Source organism: Peromyscus maniculatus, chromosome 9, assembly GCF_049852395.1.
Source record: "Peromyscus maniculatus bairdii isolate BWxNUB_F1_BW_parent chromosome 9, HU_Pman_BW_mat_3.1, whole genome shotgun sequence".
Taxonomy (NCBI): domain Eukaryota; kingdom Metazoa; phylum Chordata; class Mammalia; order Rodentia; family Cricetidae; genus Peromyscus; species Peromyscus maniculatus.
In genome coordinates, this window is record NC_134860.1 from 86,506,340 (window position 1) to 86,532,731 (window position 26,392).

At 35.6% G+C, this 26,392-nt stretch overlaps 1 long non-coding RNA gene across 1 annotated transcript in view; it reads right to left on the reverse strand.

The window, feature by feature from the left end:
* LOC121832112 (uncharacterized) overlaps window positions 1-26,045 on the reverse strand; it is a 70,339-nt gene extending 44,294 nt beyond the window's left edge. The window contains exons 1-2 of the long non-coding RNA XR_006075643.2: window positions 25,877-26,045; window positions 21,916-22,012 (exon numbers count right to left, since the gene is read on the reverse strand). This is a non-coding gene — a long non-coding RNA (uncharacterized LOC121832112). The remainder of the gene's footprint in view (window positions 1-21,915; window positions 22,013-25,876) is intronic.
* Window positions 26,046-26,392: the final 347 nt, after the last annotated feature.

Here is a 26,392-nt window from a genome sequence, read left to right on the forward strand (position 1 = left end):
AATAATAAATCCCACTTAGTACAATATACATTATAGCTGTAAGGCAGATGTGCCTACTTTTGGTGTTAAACTGTAATAGTTACTTTTCTATTGCTATGACACAACTGTGTTACCACGGCAACTTCATAACAAAAAAGCATATAATGGTGCTTACAGTTTCAGAGGGTCATAGTTCTTGATGTTTGAACAAAGACCTCTGAGTGCTCACATTTTGGTCCAAAACTAAGAAGCAGAAAGCATATTGAAAAATGGCACAAATCATCTGAAAACTCAGAGCCCCTCCTGGTGATACACCTCCTCCAAGTCCACACCTCCTAAACCTTCCTAAACAGTTCCACATCTGGGTAAAAAAATATAAAGAAATATGAGGAGCCCACTTAGAGTGGAGCATTCTCATTCAAACCACCCATACAAGGTATTCAGTGGAAATTTAAATGAAAATATAGAAATATTATAGAATATATAGAAAATCTATCAAAATTCATCATATTTTGGCATTGAGAATGCTACTAGTGAATATATGATGTAATCCCACATATGTGAAGTTAATCGTATCTAAATATAGGTAAATTTGTACAAAAAAAACCCTCATTTTTCTAGATCAAAACTAATATCTCTCACTTACTTTATTTGACAGTGTTCAATTTCTATTCTTTATAATTATTTTTCTGGTCATTGCTTTTTGTTTTCTACCAATAATAACATCATTGACAAAGGAGACGTTTTTAAAAATACATCACATCTTCTAAATTATATGTTTAACTTCTGAGTATGGCAAGCACCTGAACTTCTAGTAGATACTCAAAATATTATACAAATACGGATTCAATTAATATTTTTCCACCTGAGTGAAGATAACTCTATCTCTATATTTATAGAAAGGAATAATTATTGAGAAATTTTTAGGGTATTATCATCTGCTCCATATACAGTGCCTCAGTAACTAGTAGAAGTATAGAAATAAATTATATGTATATATATAATTTTATATGTATTCATATATGTTTATGTAATTATATATAATAGTAACAGTATTTCTTTTGTGCAAGAACCTCTTGAATGGAAAATTTTGCAGGGTACAACCCTTATACAAAAACTATAGGCACTTTTGGATTTCTGGAAGGAGAATTAGTTTCTAACTGAATGAGCAATATTACTGGTTAACCAATGGAGATTAAGCAGCCTTGAAAACAAGTATACACAAACAGCAACCACAACAAAAAAAGCAGGCTAAATTTATATATTTCTTAGTACATACACACACACACACACACACACACACACACAAATCAAAGGAAAAGAGGCTATCAATTTGAGATTTGTGGGGATATGGGAAGGTTTGGTGAGAGGATACCTGGGAGGGAATAGAGAGGGGAAATGGATGGAATGTGGTATAATTCTTTCAATACAAGACAAACTAAAATGTGAAGTTTTGAAATTTTACACTTTAAATAAAAGACAAACTAAATATTTTTAAAGGAATTTGTATAGAGGTATCCAAAATGAGTGACATCAGTGTTCCCAAAAGATGTGGGTTACTAAATTCAAATCTCAGTGCTAATAACAAGTTACTTCTCTATGAGTTATTAGCCTGAGAGACCCCCAGAGACACCTAATGCAACACGATTATAGCTACTACTTTGTGTAGCCCACCATAAGTAGATACTAAGACACTATGGCAGAAGGTATCACATAGTTTGTTTTCAGAACATAAACAAATCAATTATGAAATGATGTGGAATTTCCTCTCTGCTCTGTGGCATTCATTGTTCTTGGAAATGCTGTATAGACAGTTGGGGAAGGAAATCCTCAGCACTGGGATCCTTCATGATATACCAAGTGGCCAGCAAGATGTGCTCAGTGGGACAATCATTCTATTACTGTTTATGGTTGTAACCAACTGTTTTCTGGATTGTACTTTATTATTCTCAATAAAAATCAGTATATGATATGGAAAACATGGTCAAAAACCATGGCTATGGAGGACATAGGCCCTGCAGAGGATAAGGTGGTGATCTACTGTTGTTATTTTTCTAAATGATCATCTTAAAAATCCTACTAAATATTTGTTTTTAGTCCATAGATTTTTGCTACTTTCAGCCTTGATCAGATTCATGATTTTATTGAAGTATACAGTAATTAGTGAAGAGACTCATACCTTTCCAAAGAGGAGGAAATATACCACTGTGAATGCTCGGGCAAAGATGATATATCTATATCAACCTGCATAAGCAAATCTCAGAAAAGAGAGATGGACAGAATGCAAGAGTTAAGGATTGTAAAGAGCTATGAAATACTGTTGGTTTTTTTTTGGACATGAAATGGCTGGTGTACATATGAGCTCACAGCCGCTGTGGTTAACTGTGCAAGATCAAGTCATTTACATTCACGCATGTATGAGGAAGGGGCTACTGTGTCCCCACAACTAGGTCAACAGCTATTGGCCACATGGTTGTGGGAGTGACAGTTCCTATTCTTTGCATGCTCCACCACAGGGAGGCTGACAAGGCTCCAGTGGATGTCCCCATATTTGTGAGCACAGGGTCAGAAGTCATCAACTGTGACAAGCTATGCTTCAGCATCCCTGTCACAATATTTAAGAGTTCTTTTCAATGCCTTCATGTCTAGAATGTTTTTTTGGAGGGAGGAAGTGGGGGATGTCAGGGGAAAACTTGCCACAGAAACTTTGTCTGTCATTCTTGATGATGAGTAAGCAGTCATCAATGCCACTGCAAAATAAGCTTTCTAACCTTTTACATTCTGCAGCAGAATGGATAATGGCCTTCTACATGAGGAGAGAACAGACCATAGACATCATCATGGCCCTCAGTGGTAGACAAGCTCACAGACATCAACATGGGTTCAGGTGGCAGCACAGATTATGTCCTTCAATGGTATCATGGACCACAGACAACAACATGGTCCTCAGTAGTAACACAGGCCATCAACATGGCACAATGAGTAACTATTCTTATTCAGACCACCATAACACTCTATCCTTCATATATTTAGTCTCCTTGTTAACTTAAGAAACAAATTTCACTGCCTCACACCTCTGCTCTAAGTCTTTCCATGTTTTCTCACTTTTATCGTAATAATATTTGTAGATTTCACACATGCTATGGTCTCTCTCAATATGTATGTGTGTATATATATAACTTTCCTCATTTACCATCATCTCCTTACTCCAGCCATGATGGCCTCTATGTTCCATTGTGCTTAGTTGAACCAGCTTACATTTCATAGCTTTTGCTGTTAACGTTTTTCTTCTGAAGCACCTTTTTCTGCCAGATGTATGACTGAATAGAAGTGTAGTATATGTTCAATAGTTGCTCAGACATCCCCTTCTGTGGTAGACCTGCCCTTTTTATTCCAGATAAAGCATCAACTTCTTAGATATACTCTGTATTCCTTACCCTCAAGGACCTTTCCTAGGACAAGGATATCTTCCTATGCTGCATTCAATAATTTACTTAAAATGTTTTATCTTTACTAAATACTACCTGTACTATTTCCTTAGATAAACTATGAAATCATTAAGATTTGGCATGCATTTTGACAACCCGAAATGTCTAGAAAAATAATTAGTTAAACTATACTAATAATTTTTCAAAATACTACTGAACTGACTCATAGAAGTCCAGGTACAGGGAATTTGTGTATTACCCTCCGGGTCTGAATTCTAAATAAGGAAATCATATACTACTTAAATTTTGATTGCTTTATACTAGTAAGAGAATCAACTTGAACTTCTTAGTATAAGACGGGGTGATTACCGGACAGTATGGTACTTATCTAGTGTAAAGTGTTGTGATGTGTAAGGTAAAAACTGTTAATTACACACAAAACAAGCTTTCATGGAATTAAGTAGGTTCCAAATTAGAAAATTACATATACAAAAGTTTTTCCTGATGTGTTCACTCTCCCTTGCCATATTCTGTATAATATAGCAATGTCAAGAATTTTTACTACTGTCTCACCAGGCAAAGCACTACCAAATCTAAATAAGTGAAAAAGCCAAAGTCATTTATTAGATTTGAAAGCAAATTGGGCATCGTCACTTGCATTTTAGCAAAGACTCAAAAAGACAAGTGCAAGAGTAATGAAATATGAGAACAAATGGAAGTTAAAGGTAAGTCTCATTTGGAGACTGCTGGTGTGGGGAGGTTGACGGTAGGCTAACTAAAACAGAAATGCTAGATACAGTTTTAGGAAAGCAGTCAGTTACTAATCAGTCATGGTTACTTTACATCAAATGCTAAAGAAATTTCTATTTGTCTGGGCTGTTACTTTTTGCGGGTTTATGCTTTAGGGTGGATTTGTAAATTGCTTCCTATGGGCAAGCAGTTGGTTTTGTGAGCAATTAAGGTAGGTCATGGTCAGAAATCCAATTTTACATATAATTGCCTGATGACTGTCCACTTGTAGATTCAGATTTCAGCATTTTCATGACCCGTGATAACATTTATAGATTGATGACTTAATGAAAATTGTTTTCCCCATAAACTGTAAAGTTTGTACTTTTGTAATACTAATGTGATTGGTGAGATGATTGAAGTTTAGCAAATTACAGACTTCTTTTTGGTCATTTAGTTAAGAAGTTTTAGCAATTTAATAAGATCTAGGTTTATTGTGCACAGAACCCTCATGGATTTAAATCTGCATTTTAAATTTTATGTAAACGTCAATCCTATGAAACAAACAAAAATGTATTAGTAAGGAATTCAAGTCAATGAGCAAGGAATAACTAGTAAAGGAACATAAAACCATAATTTTATAAATGGCATGTGAACTCACTCATGTGTATGAAAACATGTTTAAAGAATTATTCTGATAATAGTAATGACAGTTTATACATTTGAATGTGTAAAGAGGGATTTATATCAAAGTCCAAGCTTTACATTTACTCCATTTTCTAGTTTTTAACAAGAAAAGACTAATTATTACTTTTCAAGAAAATAGATTTTGACTGTTTTCTATGGCAATTGTGTTCTGTGTTTTGGAGTAAAAATATTTTTCAAGGATTGTATACTAACCATTGTAACAAATATGCAATATAATTTCCACTCTCTGCCATCATGTAAACAAATCTTAATTAACCTTTCAGCAATTCCACCTTCTCACAGCACTGTCTACCTAGAAAATTCAGCAAAATCTAGCCAGGAACCTAACTGAGGCATACCATAAAGAGAAGGAAAGGCAAGCCTTTCAGTTCAGCAGTGATTTCAAATACTAGAAAGTGTGAGATATATCCTTATATTGATACATATATCAATAATTAGATGTTTTCGAGAAAATTAACTTTCCCATTTTAATATCACTAAGCTTTTTAAATGAATGTATATACAAGAAAAACTAATAGAAATAATAAAAAATTTTATATTTCCAACAAAAACATAATTTAATTTAATAGCCACATATGATTTCTTTAGCTGGAAAGGATATTGGCTTTCTTCCATCAATCAACATTGCAAATAGGCAACAGAAACCCAGTGAAATCAGTGGTGTCTTGTCCCAAAGTAAAGCCAATAAAAGACCAACACTGGCAATGAGCTCTCTAAACATTCAGCTCAGTTATACTTTGCTTTACTGTGACACTGTCATTACCCTGCCATAAAGGCTTCCATCCTTTGTCCAGATCATATTTATAGATTCCAATATAATTTTAAGAGGTCTTATCCAGTGGAGCTTATAACATGATTTACCTATGGCCATGACAGGGCAATTCTCCCATAATCGCTTATATTCAATGGCCCTGGAAATTAATAGAGTCAATATTATATACAGACAATCTAGTGTAGAAAACCTTGTGAATTATATTAATAGCTTTATTATCATCATAACATTCTTTATGTCCCACAATAATTAGCATTAGGAAAACCAAACACTGCTTGCTCATATCCAGATGAAAAAAAAGGCAACATCAGTTTAAAGATGCTTATTATGCATATGAATATAGTTATGAACCACAGAGCATCAACACATCAATCAAAATAATCAATGTTTAATATGCTAAAATATGGCTGGTGCCACTAACATATACATATATGTTTAATTCTCATATACTTTAGAACAATTTTGTAATATTAAGGATCTCCTACTTGTTATTTTTAATTAATTAAATTTAGAGTATTTATTATTGGGTTCAGAATTTGGACCTCTATGCACACATGAATGTCAGAGGCCAATTATATGCAGTAAATTCTCTCCATCTACCTTGACATGGGTTACAGGTCTCAGAATACAGTCTCTAAATTTTCAGGGCAAGGGTCTTTACCTGTTCAGCCACTTCATCACCCCAAATGAATTATGAGTCATTATATTGTCTGAGACATTATGCTGATTATAAGCTTGTACTAGGTAAGAGAATTTACAAATATTATTGTTTGGCTTTGTGTGTTTTGTTGGAAATTTGTCACATTATTTTGCCTCTTATAATGATACAATAATTAAGTAGAAATCTTTAGTAAATTCATATTTATGGGGTTCTGAATACTACAAGGAAGACCATGGAAATGATAACCAATATTTATCCTAATCCAACAAACACTTAAGTGATTATGAAAATCACATTTGTAATTGTAATCTCACAAAAAAGATTTGGTCTGTACTCTTCGATTTTGTTACTTTTAAAACATGATAACATTGCAAATGCACTAGTCTTCTATTTTCAAGAATAATTGGAAGGGAGAGACTAAAACACACTAAATTAGGCTTTATTTTGATTTGGATTTTATTGAGATTAATAATTATGGAAATGAGGAAAGTCACATGTTTTGTCTTTTCTATCTTATTTTAGTCTATTGTTCCTTTTATAATAATAGTTTCTTTTCTCATATAATATATTCCTCTTACAGCTTCCCCCCATCTCCTCCCTTCTCCCATTCCCTTTCTTCCCTTCCCATCTGGATCCATCTCCTCTCTGTCTGGCATTAAAAAGCCAACAGGCTAAAGGGATAATAGCAAAGTATTATATGACAGACAAAAACTATTAAATTATAGTTGGATAAGACAAACAAATAAAGGAAAAAGAGATCAAGAAAAGGACAAGAACCAGATACCCACTCATACAAACAATCAGGAATACCATTTTAAAAAGCTAAACTAGAAACCATAATATATGTGCAGAGGACTGGTAGAAACCCATGCAGGTCCTGTACCTGCTACCTCATTTTCCTCATTTTCAATGAGTTCAATTGACCTTTGATCATGTTGATTTATCAGGCCTGTTTTGTGTGTGTGTGTGTGTGTGTGTGTGTGTGTGTGTGTGTGTGTGTGTGTGTGTGTGTGTTATCAATCCCTTCTGACTCTTTCACTCTCTGTACCACCTGGAGAGACACCGATTTAGTGGTTAGTGTTCCAAATTCTCTCACTCTCTGCATAATGCCTGTATTTGTTCTCATTTGCTGCAGGAGGAAGCTTCTCCAATGATGTCTGAGTAAGGCACTGATTAATGAGTACAGAATGTCCTTAGGAGTCATTTTATTGCTACCACATTACACACACACACACACACACACACACACACACACACACACACACACACACACAGTATTTAGTCTTGCCCTAGATCCCTGGGATATCTAATATCAGGTTCTTTGTCATCTAAGAATTGTCAGGTGTGGGTTCTATGTCATGGAGTTTTCCTTAAGTCAAATCAGACATTGGTTGGTTACTGCCACAAATTTTGTGCTACCATTGCCCTAGCATATCACCCAGGCAGAAAACCATTGTCAAGCCAAAGTTTTGTGGCTTGCTTGGTTTTTATATTTATACTTTGTAGCCTTCAGAGCACCTTCCTAAAACAAAGTTGCTTGAACAAAGGAGCGAATGCACTTTGTAGGCACCGGTTCCACTTCCACATATTCAATCGCTTGTATAGGTGTTATCTTTAGCAATGGGGCCTTGCCTTCAGTTTGTGGAAAGCAACCTATATTCTTGGTTTGTTATTTGAGTTTCCATAAATATACATAGGGAAATATACATAACATATAATACAAGGTAGCTGAAATAATATCTTCTCAAAATGTTTTGTATGCATTATTTTTAAAATTTTGTAAACTTATATAGTCACTACTATAATCAATTTTATATTCATTTGTTCAGTGTGTGTGTGTGTGTGTGTGTGTGTAGTGTGCTTTGTCAAGCCACTTGTGTGGGCTTTAAAGGACAAACAAATGTGAAAATTGAACTTCTCCTTCCGTTTGTGAATGAGTCCTGGGGATCAAATTTACTTTGCCAGGTTTGGCAGTCCTTTCATACCAACTGGAGGTGAGGGCATCGGATGATCTAGGTAACTCTTGATACTACTAAATTAATGAACCTCTTCTTTCATTTACCTAAATTCTAATGTCATGGTCTTTCACTTGGCAGCCGTAGCTGTTAAAGTGATTTGATAAATGAATAAATATTCAAAGTAGAAATCCTGTAGGAAATGGTGGCTGGACATCTCTGATGCAGGTATCACATCATTCATCATCCTGCTCATTATGTTTAATATTTTACAGCACAATATATTGATATTAATTACAGTAGTTTGAACACTTTTCATTTCCTTATTTTTTCAATACTTACTGCAGTTATATTAACATGTAAGACTAAAGGATGATAGACGATGCTTATTTTTGTAGAAAACAGTTTTAATTTGTGACTTGTTTCTTTGAAATTTTAATATATATTTTTAATTAATATAGAATTACCTCACTTCCACCTTCACTTCTTCCTTCCAAAATTTCCTCAGTACTCTCACTCTAACCTATACTAAGAACTCCAATCTCAAATTCATAGCCTCTTTTCCTTTGATTAAAATTTATATTTATAATTATATTTAATTATATTTTCATATATATATATATATAATGCTAAGTCATTTTTGTTGCTTGTGTGTATATGATTTCAGATCTAACCACTTGGTTTTGCTAAGCAATAATGGGTATCAAGAATCAGGGTGGCAGCAGCAGAGACACTGAGAGCAACAATGAATAAATGGGACCTCCTAAAACTGAAAAGCTTCTGTAAGGCAAAGGACACCATAAATAAGACACAATGACAGACTACAGAATGGAAAAATGATCTTCACCAACTCCACATCTCATAGAGAACCAATCTCCAAAATATATAAAGAACTCAAGAAACTACACATCAAAATACCAAATAATCCAGTTAAAAAATGAGCTACAGAGAATTCTCAACAGAAGAATCTCCAATGGCCAAAATATATTTAAGGAAATGCTCAACATCTTTAGTCATTAGGGAAATGCAAAGCAAAAGAAGTCTGAGATGCCATCTTACACCTGTCAGAATGGCTAAGATCAAAAACACTAATGACAGCTTATGTTGGAGGGGACATGGAGCAAGGAGAACCCTCCTCCACTTCTGGTGGGAATGCTAATTCGTACAGCCACTTTGGAAATCAGTATGGGGATTTCTCAGATAACTGGGAATCAGTCCACCTCAAGACCCAATGATACCACTCTTGGGCATATACTTAAGGAATGCTCAATCATACCACAAGGAAACTTGCTCAAGTATGTTCATAGCAGCATTATTCATAACAGCCAGTACTAAAAACAACCTAGATACCCCTCAACCAAAGAATGGATAAAGAAAATGCGGTACATATACACAATGGAATAATACTCAGCTATATATAAAAAAATGACATCATGATATTTGCAGGCAAATAGATGCAACTAGAAAAAAATCACCCTGAGTGAGGTAATCCAGACCCAGAAAGACAAACATGGTATGTACTCACTCATAAATGGATACTATATGTAAAGCGAAGGATAACTAGACCACAACCCATAGCTCTAAAGAAGCTAGGTACCAAGGAGGATCCTAAAAGTGATGCATGGATCACCATGGGAAGGGGAAAGAGATGAGATCTAGGTAAACTGGGGGTTGGAGGGCAGTAAGGGGAGAGCATGGGGGATGAGAACATGAGGGAATGGATGGTGCTATTGTGGGAAGGATGGAGTGGGAGAGCACTGAAAGATATATCTGGGTAGAGGGAGTCATTATGGGACTAGGGAGAAATCTGATGCATGGGAAATTTCCAGCAATCTACAAGGATAACCAAAGGCTAATACCTCTAGCAATAGTGGAGAGGGTGTAATCAGACTGGTGAATATCCTAACTATCATAATAGAAACTTCATCCAGTAACTGATGGAAGCAGATGCAGAGACCCACATCTAAGCACCAGGCTGAGCTCTGGGAGTCCAGTTGAAGAGAGGGAAGAGGGATTACAGGAACAGAGACAGGTGACCCAAACTTGTGGGATCACACAGATATTAGACAGACTGCTGAGCAGCCTGCATGGGACCAAATTAGGACCTCTGCATGTGGGTGGCAGTTTTGTAGCCTTGTCTGTTTGTGTGACCCCTGGCTGTGGGACCAGGATCTATCCCTGGTGCATGAGCGGGCTTTTTGAAGTTCATTCCATATGGTGGGATGTTTTGCACAGCCTTGATTCTGGGGAGGGTTTGGTCCTGTCTCAACTGAACATTGCAGGCCTTGTTGACTCCCCATGGGAGGCCTTACCCTTTCTAAGGAGTGGATGAGGGTCGGTGGGAGGAGGTGAGGGGAGTTGAAGGAGGAGAGGGAGGGGGAACTGTGGTTGGGATGTAAAATAAACAAAAAAGAATGAGGGTGCCAAGAGGCCTGCTGTAAAAAATGTCTCTCCTAGAGGTAGCTGTATAAACAGGATGGCCAGCAAGGCAGTACCAACAGACATCTAGGGAGGAGGTAGGACAGTTTCCCTAGGTTTCACAGCTAGACAGAGTACTGGGGTAGCATCCATTGGCGCCTACTGCAAGTAGTGCACAGTCACACAGTCAGGCAAACACTCCTGCACATAAAGTAAAATGCAATCTCTAAAAATATTCAGATATCTTTGGTAAGAATATTGCTTTGGATTTTCAAGTAATGAATGTGCATCTTTTGAGTTTTATATATGGATATGAGGAATATGTGAGGGTAAGTGACCAAACAACTATCCTTAATATACATTACATGTCCTATCCAGAATACTACTGTAGAACATGCTTACTGCTAGAGAAAAAAAATACTGGATTTTCTTTATATCACTGCTTTTATAAGATTATGAAGGGGGAGGGACTTGGACCTGCATCAACTGAGTGAGTGTATTAGGATCTGCTGACTCCCCAAGGTAGACCTTGCCTTGGAGAAGGTAGGAATGGGGGTTGAGATGGGGGGGGGAAGGCTGGGGGTGGGAGGAAGGAGGAGAGGGAGATCTGTAGTTTAGATGTAAAATGAATAGGGAATTTCTTAATAAAAAAAGATTTATTCTTACTAAAAAAGATGAATAAATGCTATTAATTCAATCTCATACTACCATACAGAGGAATTAGTGAAAAAAATTTAATCACAGTCATATTAACTAAAAATAATCTTACATTATTCCCAATAAATATGAATCAGTGTACTCAAATATGAATATAATTCTTCTGAGAATTAAAGTTCCAAATCTATGTACTGTGTACTGTTAATTGTAGATGCAGACTCTCATGCATGCATATCTTTCATATATATATACATATACATATACTGTGTATGTGTGTAAGAATAGGGCAAGGAAATAAAAACAAAAACAAAAATGTTTATTTCCACCAGTAATCCATGCCTGCAAAGGTACTGCATGAGGAACCTCTAGGTACACCAGGAATAGAAACAATAATTTTCTGAGACTGACACTTGCCTTTTTAACAAAATCAAAGCATTTCTAAGTGTCTTTTTCCTACCTTCATATAAGAGAAGAATTTACCTTCATTGTGGGCTTTCCCTTAGACATTGACAGAATTTTCTGAAAGAACACAAAAGTTGCTGTAATATGCCTTCTACTCTTGGGAAAGAAATAAAGTTTATGCAGAGTGTGGTCAGGATTTTAAGTTTGCACTGAGTAAACTCCCAAGCTATTGCTTAGAGGCAAGTCACTCTCCTGGGTATTACAGCAGAGTGAGCCCTATATAACATTTTATCATTGTATCATGGGGCCAGGTATGCCTGCCCAAAATGGTTAGGGAAAATAGTGAGAGTGGATCAATTGAAACATGGAGCTGTATTCCAGATATACAGATGTTAGAAAAACATTCCCAAATTTTGAGATTACACAAAAGACTGTGGAATTTTCTGTGTCATTGAAGATCAGAAGGATAGGGAGTCACTACAACCCTGAAATAATCTAAAGAAACAAGTAGAACTTTGTACTAGATGAGTATCTACCCACCTTAATGCTGCCTGGATGCTTGGAAGTCTAATAATATCTAGGCAGTATGATTCTTAAGTCTTAATTCTTTTAGACCACTCACTGTTAGCCATGATAGGCAAACATTTCCATAGCTCTTTATATGTGCCCAAACATTGTGTCAGTTCACTTTCTTCTTTGAATTGTGTTTGCCTAGATATGCTGGTCAACAAACACTGGCAGCACACTTGACACTGTGTGTGAAAAAGTAAAGAAGCAAAACTAAGACAGCAAATATTCTTTTCCAATGAAACAATGCTAACAATTTCTTGAAGTTCCCAGTTACTTCAAATCATTTAATTTGCATTTAAACATGTGGGTATAGAAAGAATTCGATCCACCCCCTAAAGAAAGAAACTCAAAGGAATTCATATAAAAATATTTTCCTTCTATCCTGTGTAAATATTTTAAGGCAAAGTCATTTTAGGCTAAACTTACTTAAAAAACATAAGATGTAAATTTTCATGAACTGGTGCTGTGTTTGCTCTCTTTTCGTCTAATTTGCATGAATTCCTGACAATAAGAAGTATCCTTTGAAGACTAGCACTAATTGTAGAAGCCACATTGATCTTTCACATTATTAATTTTATATTCTCTACAATCATATAAATTTATTTTTTCATTCTTTTTGAGCCTTGGTCTTCTGGTCTCATGAATGGCTTGTATGAGGAATAACCAAAGTTGTACACAATAATATTAAAAAACACACACACACACACACAAGTTTTCAGCAGACCAACATAGTTTCAAATGACAATTTATCGCTTTGTAATCAGGTGATTATCATATGGATATAATTTAAGAAATATACTTCACTTAATGAGGAGGTGTTTGCGAAATTATGGCCAAAAATAAATAAAATAGGATTTCTAGTACAAACAGATTTTCTTTTTTGAAGAGGAAAGTGTAAGAGGAAATGGGGGGTGAGTTGGGAGGGGGATCTTTGATGGGTATGTAATTTATTAATAAAGAAAGAGTGAATTGTTATTGAGATATTCGTGTTTAGGGATTATTTCTTTCTGATCATATTCTACATACAGATCTTTGTCTTCTAACATTGTTGAATTTTTGTAAGTCTAGGGCTCAGGATAGTTAGAACTAAAATTCTGAGAGTCATCCTTGACTTTCTAGATACATATTTTTCAAAAGACTCCATGTCTTTAAAGTCAGAAAACTAAGCTAAGATAGTAATATTTTTATTTAGCAAGAGAGCTACTCACCGTAGTGACTGGAATATTAGGGCAATTATAAAAATCAGTTTTATTCTTCACTTGTCTTTTTACATTACAATATCAATGTGAAAACAGAACCAAACTGCATTCTAAGAACTTTTATCTACTTCAAAACTCTTCTTTCAATTTTATAAATAATAGCTTCCATTTTTGTGATATATCAAGCAACCTATTATTGCAGCTGTCATGTTATAGTAAAGCAAAATAATTTTATTATTTCTTCTTCAAATTCCACAAAATTAAACTAAATTTCTATATATAATTAGTTTTAAATCCATGAAGTAGTATTGATAATTGCTTTATTGTTAGTAACCTTTGGAATAATTAGTTTTTGTTATTTATAATATTTAATATAGTCTAAATATCATGTATATTATTGAGGAAATAATGACAAGAAGAATGTTTGGAGATGCTAAGTTCAGCTATAACACCCTTTTCCTGCCCCTACCCCATCTCTCAGATCTATCTCTTTCCGAATTGTACTAATTCATATGTACAAATGTATACAAACACAACTGTGTATACATTTATGCACACACAGAGACCTCCAAATGTGTCTGGGTATGCATACACCTTTACCTTCTTAAATAACATTAGTGATTTGATATTAAAAACACAGTCCTTTTACAATTTTTTATTTAGGATTTGTCACATTATAATGCTAAAGTGCATGTTTTGTTTAATGCATCATCACAAGGTAAATACTCATGTACTCAAAACAGGTCACAGAATCAGGCTTTCATAAGCCCAAGAGCACAGATCTCCACAATAGTAATTACTGTTGTTCGCCTTTCTAATTTTAAAGGCATCATCATTTTGTTATGGTTCACATGCTGGCTATAGAAATGCATTTACCCTTGGCTTCAGGGTGGTGGAGTAGCTAGAGAAAGTTTGAATTCATATAACTATAATAAAAAACCTTTTGCCTTATAAATCCATTAAGATGTTATTTACATATCATTTAATTCACTAGTAAGAGTACACAGTTTAATGACTTTTCACAAAATTATGTAATTATGTAACCATTATTATAAACAAGGTGTAGACAAATGTTCTCATTACAGTGTTTCCTCTTTTCTAATATTTACTATGATTTGTTTTAATTATATTTACTATACTTTCTGTTAAAAATATGAGGCTATTGCTGGTCCCACATGTATTTGGTTTTAATTTAAAATAGATTATTTTCATACAATATATTCTGAATATAGTTTCCCCTCCCTAAACTTCTCCCAATTCCTTCCAACTGTTCCCTTTCCCCTAACACCCAAGTCCACATCCTTTCTTCTATCTCTGATTAGGATAAAAAAGTAATATAATAATAATTATTATTATTATAAAAACAAACAAAGCAGAATAGGATAAAACAAGCAAACAGAAGACAAAGGAAAAGGTCAAGAAACATGTATATCTACAGAAACATACATTTGCAAACACAAAAATCTCATAAAAATGAAAAAGAAACTATAACATATATGGAAAAGGACCAAAAAAAAAAAAAAAAAAAAAAAAAGCCCTGGCTGAGCACTAGCTTAATTAGGGTTTTGACCTACAAAGCAAGTTGAGGAAAGCCTTTGTTTGGCTTATACTTCCATATCACTGTTGATCAGTGAAGGAAGTCAGGACAGGCACTCAAACAGAGCAGGAACCTGAACACAGGGACTGATGCAGAGGCCATGAATGGTTGATGCTTACTGGCTAGCTCTTCATGGCTTGCTCAGCCTGCTTTCTCATAGAACCTAGTGCCACCAGCCCAAGAGTGGCATGACCAACAAAGAGCCCTGCTTTCCACCATGAATCACAATTAATAAAATGTCATACATATGGATCTCATGGAGGCGTTTCCTCAACGGAAGCTTCTTCCTTTCCAGTGTCTCTATCTTGTTGTCAACATAAGTAATCGAATACAAATAACTGCTTATCAACTTGACACACAAACACATCACCTGTAAACCACAAACTTTTCCTTTTTCATTCATCCCAAAGTTCTCACATTAAAAATATGAATAACTTTAAAAATTCCATGGTCTTTACAAATTCAAATATAATAAAAGTTCAGTCCCCTTAAAATATCTAGTCTTTTTAAAATTACAAACTCTCTTTTAAAACTTTGAAACCTCTCAACTGTAGGCTCCTGTAAAACATAAAATATTTTCTTACTTTAAGATGGGGGAATCAGGGCAAAGCCACAATCAGATCAACATCAAACCAAACTCCAACTGTCCATGTCTGAGATACACTCATGATGTCCTGGACTCCTCAAACAGTTTTGGGTTGCTTCTTCAGGTCTGCCCTCTGCAGCACACATAGCTTGTCATCTAGACTCTGAGTGGTGGATAGCTTCATTCTACTGCTACTGCTGTTCCTGGTGGCCACCTCATGGTACTGGCATCTCTAAATTGCCAGGGTCTTTTGCTGCAACTGGGCTGCATTTTCACGAATAGCCTTTCATAGGCTGACTTCATGGTGCCAAGCCTCAACTTGATCCCTTCAATTCTGGTCTTCAATTGCTACTAAGACTGTACCACCTTCAGCAATGACCTTGCCTGGCCTCTCACAGTGCCAAGCCTCATCTGTTCTCCATGACCCTATCATGTCTTTGAAACCAGTAACATCTGAGTGACCCTTACACTCCCAACTTCAGCTGCCCACACAAATTTGGCTGCCTCTGAAGCACAGCTTCTATTTGCTGACCCTCAAGAAATATTTCCCAGAAGATTTCACCTCAACCATGTTCAGAAAAAACTTCCTAGAATATTGCACCACAATAATGCTGGTTTCTTCTTAATCACTGTTAATTTTTCAGCTCCATCTAACCAGTATCAATTGTCCCAGTAAAACAAAGGTTTCAATTTAGTGGTTCAGGTTTCATCTTAATCATAGCTGATTCTTCAGCTCCAGCTGAAGAGAATTAAAGATTCTTCATGTAAATAACTCAAAAGAGTCTTTGCCTTACTCTGAACCTTTACAAGACAGGCCTTCATCATCTGCACTGTTTTCAACATTCTTACATTCTAATCTCCTACAGAACACTTCAGTGAACTCCTAACACTCAGTGATTTTTCTTCTCCAAAGTTTTAAAGTCCTCCCACCTTCTTCCTCACAATATGTTAGGTCTGCCACAGCCATACCTCACTATATTGGTTCCAACTTGTCTTAGGATTTCTTTTGCTGTGATGCAACACCATGACCAAAAACAAGTTGGGGAAGAAAGGGTTTATTTGGCTTATACTTCCATTTTATTTTTCATCATTGAAGGATGCCAGGACTGTGGGGGACCAGCCCTTACATTTTATAGGGTTTCTACAAAGAAAAGAGAGGAATAAGAAATATTAGGTAGAATGATAGGATCAGCTAATGAGAAGTAGAAGAAAGACACAGGATAGCATTGGGAGGACCTGGGTCAATACCCAATGGCCCAGTTCTTTATTCAAAAGGGCTTTTTTATAACAGTGCCAAAGAGTTCTCCCCCTTGCTAGAAACAACCAAGTGTAGACCCTTCAAAATACCTGGGAGCCAGGCCTGTGGTCCAATCATCCTCTTATGAAGTCCTGCTGGGTAAATCAAGCTCAGATTTCACTAGGAAAACTCGAGGCTCCCACGCAGGACAGGAACTCAAACAGAGCAAGAATGTGAAGCTAAGAGTTGATACACAGACCACGGAGGTGTGCTTAATGACTTGCTGAATATGACTTGCTCTGTCTGCTTTCTTATAGAACCCAGTCAAGGGATGGAACTACCCACAAAGGGTTGGGCACCCAGTTATCAATCACTAATATAGAAAATTCCTTAATGATTGATATTATGAAGACATTTTTTCAACTGAAACTCCCTCCTTTCCAGTGACTAGCTTATGTTAAATTGACAAAAAGCTATTCAGCACAACCACAATGAGACGGAGAACCAAAGAAATGCCATTGAGTTCATTTTGTGTCAGCATCTACTGCTGGGAATTGAGCCAGCCTAAGAGGGGTTTGTATACCCAGGGAACCTCTGTTGTAGAAAACTATTTCTTTTAGAATTTGGGATTGGTTATCACTGTATATAGTTTCTGGATTAGGAATGTAGGTTTTTGTACCCTTCCTCTAAGTGCTAGGACCCCATCCATCCCAGAACTGTGCAGGCCCTATATATGATGCCACAGTGTCTGAGTTCTTACATGCTTTGGTCTAGCAGTGTTTAAATACCAGTGTCTATGTACTGGTGTCCTCCATTCACTCTGTCTTTTACAATCATTCCATGCCCTCTTCCTCAAGGTTGCCTGAACCCTGAGGGGAGATATTTAATTGAGGGTTGAGTGTACCAAAGTCTCTCAATCTCCGCACATCAGTCAGCTGTGGGCCTTTGTATTTATTCCCAGTTTCCACAGAAGGAAGCTTCTTTGATGATGGCAGAACAAGTCACTGATTTATGAGTAGAATGGACCATCATTAGGTATAATATTGTTGCTAGGCTCCTTTAACAGAGCAGAAGCATTTGGTTTTCCTTTACATCCCTGGGTCTCTTAGGGTTTCTGTTGCTGCAATGAAATACCATGAATGAAGACCAAGTTGGGGAGGAAAGGATTTTTTTGGTTTACACTTCCACATTGCAGTCAATTACTGAAGGAAGTCAGAACTGGAAATTAAGCAGGGCAGGCATCTGGAGGCAGGAGCGAATGAAGTAGTTATGGAGGGGTGCTGTTTATTGGCTTTCTCTACATGGCTTGCTCAGCCTATTTTCTTATAAAACCTGGGACAATTTGCCCAGAGTTGGCACCATCCACAATGGTCTGGACCCAGCACAATCAATTGCTATTTAAGAAAATGTTCTACAGGCAGGAGGTATTTTCTCAATTATGGAGGTATTTTCTCAATTGAGGTTTCCTCTTCTCAGATGACTACACCATGTGTCTAGTTGATATAAATCCAGCCAGCACCCAGGACCATCTAGAATTCAGTTCTAGGCCAAACCAGCAGTGTCCTATAATGAGTACATTTATTTTCTTTTCCTTACTTGAGCTACTTCCTCTACAAGTTTCCAGGAAACTCTGGTTAACAATGTCATTTGAACCCTTTATGTGTCTAACTGTTTTCACTTTTATTCTTAATGGTAAATTTTGCTATACTCATAATCACTGACTCTCATTTTCTCTTCTGAGTACCTAAATTATTCTCTGGCATTTTCTTCTGGTGAGAAGTTTGGATGGAAAACTGTAATTAAAATATCATGTTCTTTCTAATTCACACAACTTTTGCTTAACTACTCTTAAGACTTTTTCTCTTAAAGATATAGCAACATTTCTACAATATGTTTGTTACAAATTCTGGGTAAGTATACACAGATATGTGTGTCTATATAAATGGATTTTTTGCTTTTATCTATTACCTGTTTATATTTTCAGAATTCATCTTTATAACCTATAGTTACTAAGATCATTCTTTGATAAATTGCACTCCTCCAGTGTGGGGGCTTTTTCTTTTTATACCTCTATTTTCTCTAAAAATGGTCTATTTTTCTTAACTTGCTACACGTAGTATTTTGTGCGCACATGTTCACTCACTGATGAGTATTCTTAAGTTTAGGTTTTATGTCTCTGCTCTCTAGTTTTATATCTTAGTATGTATCTACAGATATCACTTTACTATATTTAGTTCATAATATTCTTCAATCATATGTACTTTCTCTTATCGGCTTGTTTTCAAGTGCCAGATTACAAAATTCATCTTTTATATGAATATATCTCTCTTTGAATGGTTTAGTTTTTGTGTAATGATGTGATAATTCATCTTTTTTCACATTATAATGTAGGCACTTCATGGTTGTTTATTTGTTAAATTGTGTTTTAACATAACCTTTATAATCTGTGTAATATTTTAAAACACAATGGTTTGTTTCTATTAGTTTCTCTACTTGTGCATTCACATCTTTTTCTAGATCTTGTTTTTTTCTTTGTCACTAAGCTCCAAATCCTGCTTTCTCTTGAATCCATTTCCAGACAATCTAACACAGAAAGGGCTGTGTAGGAAGAGAGGTCTGCTCAGTTGGTTTTCACATCTTGTGTCTTGACATATGGTATCAAATCTGATTCTAAAACTTCTCAAATTTGTGGAGTCTTTGCAAACCAAACTGGGTGAACTCCCTCAGGATTTAACTTTGTTGTCACAAGCAGCCTGCTAACATCTGAGGTACTGCTGTTGTGAACACTTTCATGTGCTCTATGGACAACTTTTCCTTCTGACATAGATACTGATTGTGTGAACATTTATAATAAAACTCACTCTAAGGTTGATATTTGTGGTGATATCTGGTATTTTTGTTATAGAAGTTTTTTATCTTGTTACTTTAATATTTATGAAGACATTGGAGAGATTATAGAATCATGTCATTTGCAAATTGTTCCTATTTTATAAGTACTTTTAACATTCTGTAATGAATTTGTTGTTGGTTCTCTTTATATTCCAAACAAGTCTTTGAGGAACTACAGTTTTTAATTCACTGTACTGAGGCAGGTAGAAAAGGAAGAATATGATGTGCCTTGTGCAAATTACCTATCAGGCTAGGTAATTTGAGATATTGACAATTCTCTAGATCCTTATGTCCTTTGAACAAACACAAAGCTGTGTTTTTAGGTGAAGAGTGAAACATAACATTTTATGATTTAGGTGAAATATATTCTTGTGACCTTTAAGAACTCTACTGATACTCCCATTCTTAGTAAAAGGACATGAACATTGTCATTTGGTTTACACAGCTATTGTTCCTCAGAGAATTGAATGTGACACTGTTTGAAATCCCATCACTCTAAACTTAGATTGTCTTATATGTCATTCGGAGGAAAAAAGTTCAAACTTTACTGCAACCAGACAGAATAGCCAGTATTTCTGTCTTGATTTTTATGGAATAAGAAATTGATATCTGTGAAATAGGTGATCAAATACATTTTTAAAAAATGAAAATAATTCTCTCATTTGGGATTAGCAAATATTAATTACACAAATTTATTTTGTTTTATAAGAGGTCCTATTTTTCAGCCAACACCTGCAAATCAATGACTTATACATTTTCTTCTTATATTTTAATATTTCACTTGTGCTTAATTACTCTAATAAGAGGAATAAAGATTTGTTTTCAGAAAAAAATGTTCTTTAGTGAACAATTCATTAGTCTTTTTGTTTTCAATGTGGAGTCTGGTGACCCTGAGATAAAGCCGTCTATGGGTAACATCATTGTTCTCAAAGCACATCAGTGATTGTCAAGATCCCAAATAGTATAGTACAAATGGATCAAGACTTACTAACTGATCTCTTGTTTTCTTGAATGGTATGTATTTTGACATGAGGAAAATAATAATTGTTCTGATTTTTTTATTTTAATTAAGATCTGTTGACGTCTTCTCTAGAGCAATTGCCATGCTCCAAACTGAAGATTTGGGACTCCATGTAATTGTTTACTCCTTGCTATTTGTTGGTCAAGCTTTTCTTTATTACAGATTAGTACATACTAATTATACAGCTTAATGGGTTATAGTGTGATATATCAACACATGCAGAGAATAGGTACTTAACAAAATCTTGGTAATTATCTTCCTTCTTGGTGTGGGATAATGCATTTGTAGACTGGTTTAATAAAATGCTGATTGGCCAGTAGCCAGGAAGGAAGTATAGGCAGGATAAGCAGGCAAGGAGAATTTTATAAAGAAGAAGGCTGATTCAGGAGACACCAGCCTGCTGTCCAGGGAGCAGCATGTGATGGCATACAGGTAAAGCCATGGAACATGTGGCAACATATAGATGAACAGAAATGGGTTAGTTTAAGTATAAGAGCTAGTCAGTGGTAGTTCTGAGTTAAGCCAAGCAGTTTAATTAATATAAGCCTCTGTGTGTTTACTTGGATCTGAGTGGCTGCGGACCAGACAGGACACAGTCACTTCCAATGATGTGGAAGATGAGGCTTTATTCATTTCATGTAATATTTGACCTCATCATTCCAGCCCCACTCATTCTCCTTTGCCTTCACCTTCCACAACATCTAATCATCAGGACTCTGCATTCAAGGCAACTTTGTTCCTTAGCCAACAGCAAGAATTTTAATTCAGCAATTGTTTTTGTAAGGACTGATTTATTATACTTAACACAAAGGCATAGTAACTATTGCTGCTCTGAGGAGCAGCCTTCACCAGCTCAGAGACAGAGGGGGGTCCACAGAGTCATTGAGCTAATTACTCAACTTGATTTTTCTATCTGAGGGAGTAAAACATTAATTCTCTGGGGCCAGAAAGGGCAGGGCTGAACTTAACTCCCTGGGGCAAAAGAAGGGAGCATGCGCGCGCACACTCACACACACACACACACACACACACACACACACACACACACACACACACACACACGTTTAGGGTCGCTCTATCATCTCTCATCTTTATTTATTTTCTTACCTCATATCCTTCTGTACCTCTCTGGATGTCTTCCTTCTAACTTTCCTTCTACATCTTTCCTGGTGTTTTCTTTCTCTTGTGTATTTTTCCCATAGACCTTTTGTATCCAAGCAAAATTTTTCAAGCAAAAAAAAAAAATTACAACGTGGTTACATTTTACTTTTTAAATCAATGATTACAGTGAATACAAGTATAAAATGTCTCCCATTTCTCTTACATGATTAAACATTGTATGTATTATAGATGAAAACAAATTATCCTAATAACCCACATACATTCATGTCCAAGCAACCTGTTATAGATTAACACTATACAGAAGCAAGGTAAATTTTCTCAGCCAGTAATTTTACTGAAAGGCTGGCTGCATTTTGCTGTTAAAAATAAAGGATCAATCACTTTATAATTTACCTCAAAAGGTAATCTTAAAAAGAATTTTAAAAGCATCACAAATCTAAACATTTATATATTAAAAACAATCAGTGAGCTCTACTTTCAATCTCCAGGGTACATACCGATTCATCAACAGCTTTTTATATCAGGAAGCTGAGGGCAGAAATTGGTACAGGGAATTAAAATCATCTTGGATCACCAAACTATCCTAGCAAGAAAGGTGAGTTAGCCAGCAGTAGCCAAGCTGCTGTTGTTCCTGTTCCCTGACCTCAATGAGTCCTTTCTTCAACTATTGAATGTATGTCTTTATAAACTTTAAACTGTTCCCCAAGATTTTGTACCTCAAAACTATTAACAAAAACATCTTCACCTAATTAGCGAGAAAGAGGAGGGTTTATATGAGCAAGAATTGTTGAAACCAAGGTTGGATGAAGCACAGGGACAAATAGCCAAATGAATGGAAACACATGAACTATGAACCAAAGGCTGAGGGGCCCCCCAACTGGATCAGACCCTCTGAATAGGTGAGACAGTTGATTGGCTTGATCTGTTTGGGAGGCATCTAGGCAGTGGTACCAGGTCCTGTGCTTATTGCATGAGTTAGCTGTTTGAAACCTGGGACTTATGCAGTGATGCTTGTCTCAATCTGGGATGAGGGGACTGGACCTGCCTGGACTGAATCTATCAGGTTGATCTCAGTCCTCAGGGGAGGCTTTGCCCTGGAGGAGGTGAGAATGGGGGATGGGCTGGGGGGAAGGGGACGGGGACAGGAAGGAAGAGAACAAGGGAATCTGTGGCTGTTATGGAGAACTGAATGGTATTGTAAAATAAAAGAAAAAAAAAAACATATTCACCGAACCTTTAGTCATTATTTAAAGTTTTGTTTTAGCTATGATGCACACCAATACTTGTGAACACATCTCCCAACATTAAGATTAAAAGAACTTGGACTATCTTAGATTCTGAGACTCAATTCTTCTTGTTAATCATTTTTCTTAATCAATCCTAAGCTACAGTCCTCTACACAAGTCCTCAAGAGAGACTCTTAAGTCCTAGCTGTGTGATACTTCCTTGTTCTTACTTTTTATCCTCGGCCCACCTGCCTTATCAAGGTTGGGGGTAACATCATATCCTCTTTTTGCCTGTATTAATTTATCCAAGTAAACTAACCTCTATCATAATCTCTTATAATATTTTTTTCCACTGAGAGTAGTGTTTTATTCTACCATGGTGTTTAGATTCTTCAAAAGAAAAGCAAATTACATTTCTAGCCAGGATAATTCAAATTAAATGCTAAAAGGTGAATATAACTTTATGTTCAGTGTACTTCCTGAGAACATTTTTTTTCTGAATAAAACTGAACGGTGAATTGAAACAGAAATTCAGATTCACTAAGCATCCTTTCTCCTCAGAAATTGACTTGACAGAGATGGAAAACTCCTCTCTATGAGCACAGCCTGTGGCCTGGAAGGGTCAAACTTACCTAACTCTCACCATGCTACAAGAGCTCAGGGTGTCAACCGTTCGTTCCCTTACTATAACCATTAAAAAAAAAAAAAACAAAAAAAAACAAAACAAAAAAAAAAACCCTCTATCATCAAAATAGTAATTAAGATAACCCTATTATTACATAAAATCATTGCTCCAGTTGAACAATACAGCTTAAGAGGAAATCATCTTCATAATAATTCACAGGTAAAAATGCTCTGTAGAACAGGTTATTTCCATGGTACAATCACACTAAATTTAAGGCAGTGGGGATCCCCCCCACCATTCACACCAAGCCAGATACCTAAGGAAAATGGCAGTGGCAAACATGCGAAGACATAGTGCTAGCAAGAGACATTCTGGAGCCAAAGGCCTTGGAGCCTTGTCTATCTGAAATTCACCCATCAGTGCCTGGCAATATGGTGAGTCTATTTCCTAACGTCAACTGCAACCTAAGCTCCTCTGACAAGGCCACTGGCAAGTAACAAATTCAGCTCTTATTACTGTGTTTGCGTCAAAGTTCAGTCACTATTATTTCTGTAGTATCTTTTTTTTTAGTAAAACAGATTAATGAATGAGTGTATTTTTTTTCCATGTCAATCCTGGATATCGGTGAACTACAAGCTCAGTGAAGAGACCCCGTTTCAAATAATAAAATTTAAGCAACAGCAAAAGGCATCCAAATTGACCTTCACTGTTCTCCCCCGTATAAACAAATGCACAGGAACCTTTACTCTTCCGTAGGCTCACTGCCACACATGAAGTACTATATTGTGATTTAAGAAATGATAAACTGATAGATGCCAAGCACCTTGCTCTATAAAAATATCACATTTTGTTTAATCTCTCTGAATAGTTAATATGTTTTACAACGGCCCAAGTACTCTTACATGTAAATAAATAATATTACACTGAAGATAAGGATGATAAGAATTGTTACCAATAAATATAGAAAACACACAAAGTTAACACAGGGAGAAAATAATAAGTGTTCAAATTTATAGTGTTAAAGCTCCTTTGAACTCTTAAGTTTAAAGACCACAAATAATGCAAATGTCAGTGCTTTATAATGAGAATTTCATTTCAATATTTCAAACATCCATTCTGTCATGCATTACTCAATTACATTTGGTGTACAAATGTCCTCACTATAAAAAAACTTATAAGCAGGTTGGGAGGAATATGTGTGAGTTTCTATGAAATTTGTGATTAAGAATAAAAGAATAATTTTATTGCCTTAACTTTTAAAGAAATCTCTTTCTGAATCTGTTCAGTAATATTAATAAAAATCTAAGTTATTTACAAATTTATCATTAGCTAGAAAGTATTTTTTGTCATTTCATTGTAATTGCTAACCCCTAACTAACTTACTATATATATATATATATATATATATATATATATATATATATACACATATATATTAGTGTATGTATGGGGTTTTGCATACATGTATGTTAGTGTATTACACACGTTTGATTCCCACAGAGGCCAGAGGATGTGTCAGTTCTATCTAATGAAGGTGGAGCTATAACTACTTTTTAAATTTTTTATTCTTAGAATTATACTACTGTACTCAACAAGAACAACAAATGCTCTTAACCACTGAGCCATCTCTCTAGCTTCCTCCAATATTTTCTTAAAAGTGTTGCTTTTTAAGTTTTTTAGACACATTCAGTGGTAAGTTACTTACATTGTTATGTGTGTGTTTGTGTGTGTTTGTGTGTGTATGTGTGTGTATGTGTGGTGTGTGTGTGTGTGTGTGTGTGTGTGTGTGTGTGTGTGTTTGTATGTGTATGTATGAGTGAGTGTGTGTTTGAAAATTTCCCAAATAGTTTTAATTGGTCCCCCTCTTAAAACTCATATGGTGCTGTCAGTCATTTAATTATTATATTACAGTCACAAATAGTTTATCTTCCACCATAGGTTTACTTCAGGTGAAGGGTATCATTTTATCTATGAAATAAATACATAGAAAACCATTTAACTAAAACTATATGAACTACATATAGCTTTGTACTTAACATGTTTTCTAAAATAAGCTGAAGCACAAATTTTGAACCTAATTTTAAATTTTTTTCACCTTGATGATCTTCTTTCACAAAGACAATGAAAATTTGTTCTGAGTTTCTATTATCTTAACATAAAATATAGGCTGCATCCTCTTTAAAATACAGAAGGTATTGCCATTCTTATCAGTACTGGGCTTCTTTAAACAGGTAATACTGTCTCAATTTTCACCTTTAATTTCTACACAAGGCTCTGTCTCAGCCTTTATTTTGTGACCTCATTGATCAAGGAACATTACATCACTAAGTAACGGATTCCACTATGGTTCCCACTGAACTTTTATCTTTAGCCAGCCTGAGTTTTCACATTGAATACTTCTCACTACACTACCCTTTAAATTAGACTCTATTCTTTATTTCACTATCATCCACATCACATATTGCTTTGTAATTCACCATAAATATCTATAATATGTATAACTGATTGTACTGAAGTTTTCTGATACTCTGCATTTCACAATAAGATCATCAACTTCTTTGATTTCACTGTTTGAAAAGAAAAGCATTAAATAATTAGACACTTGAAACTT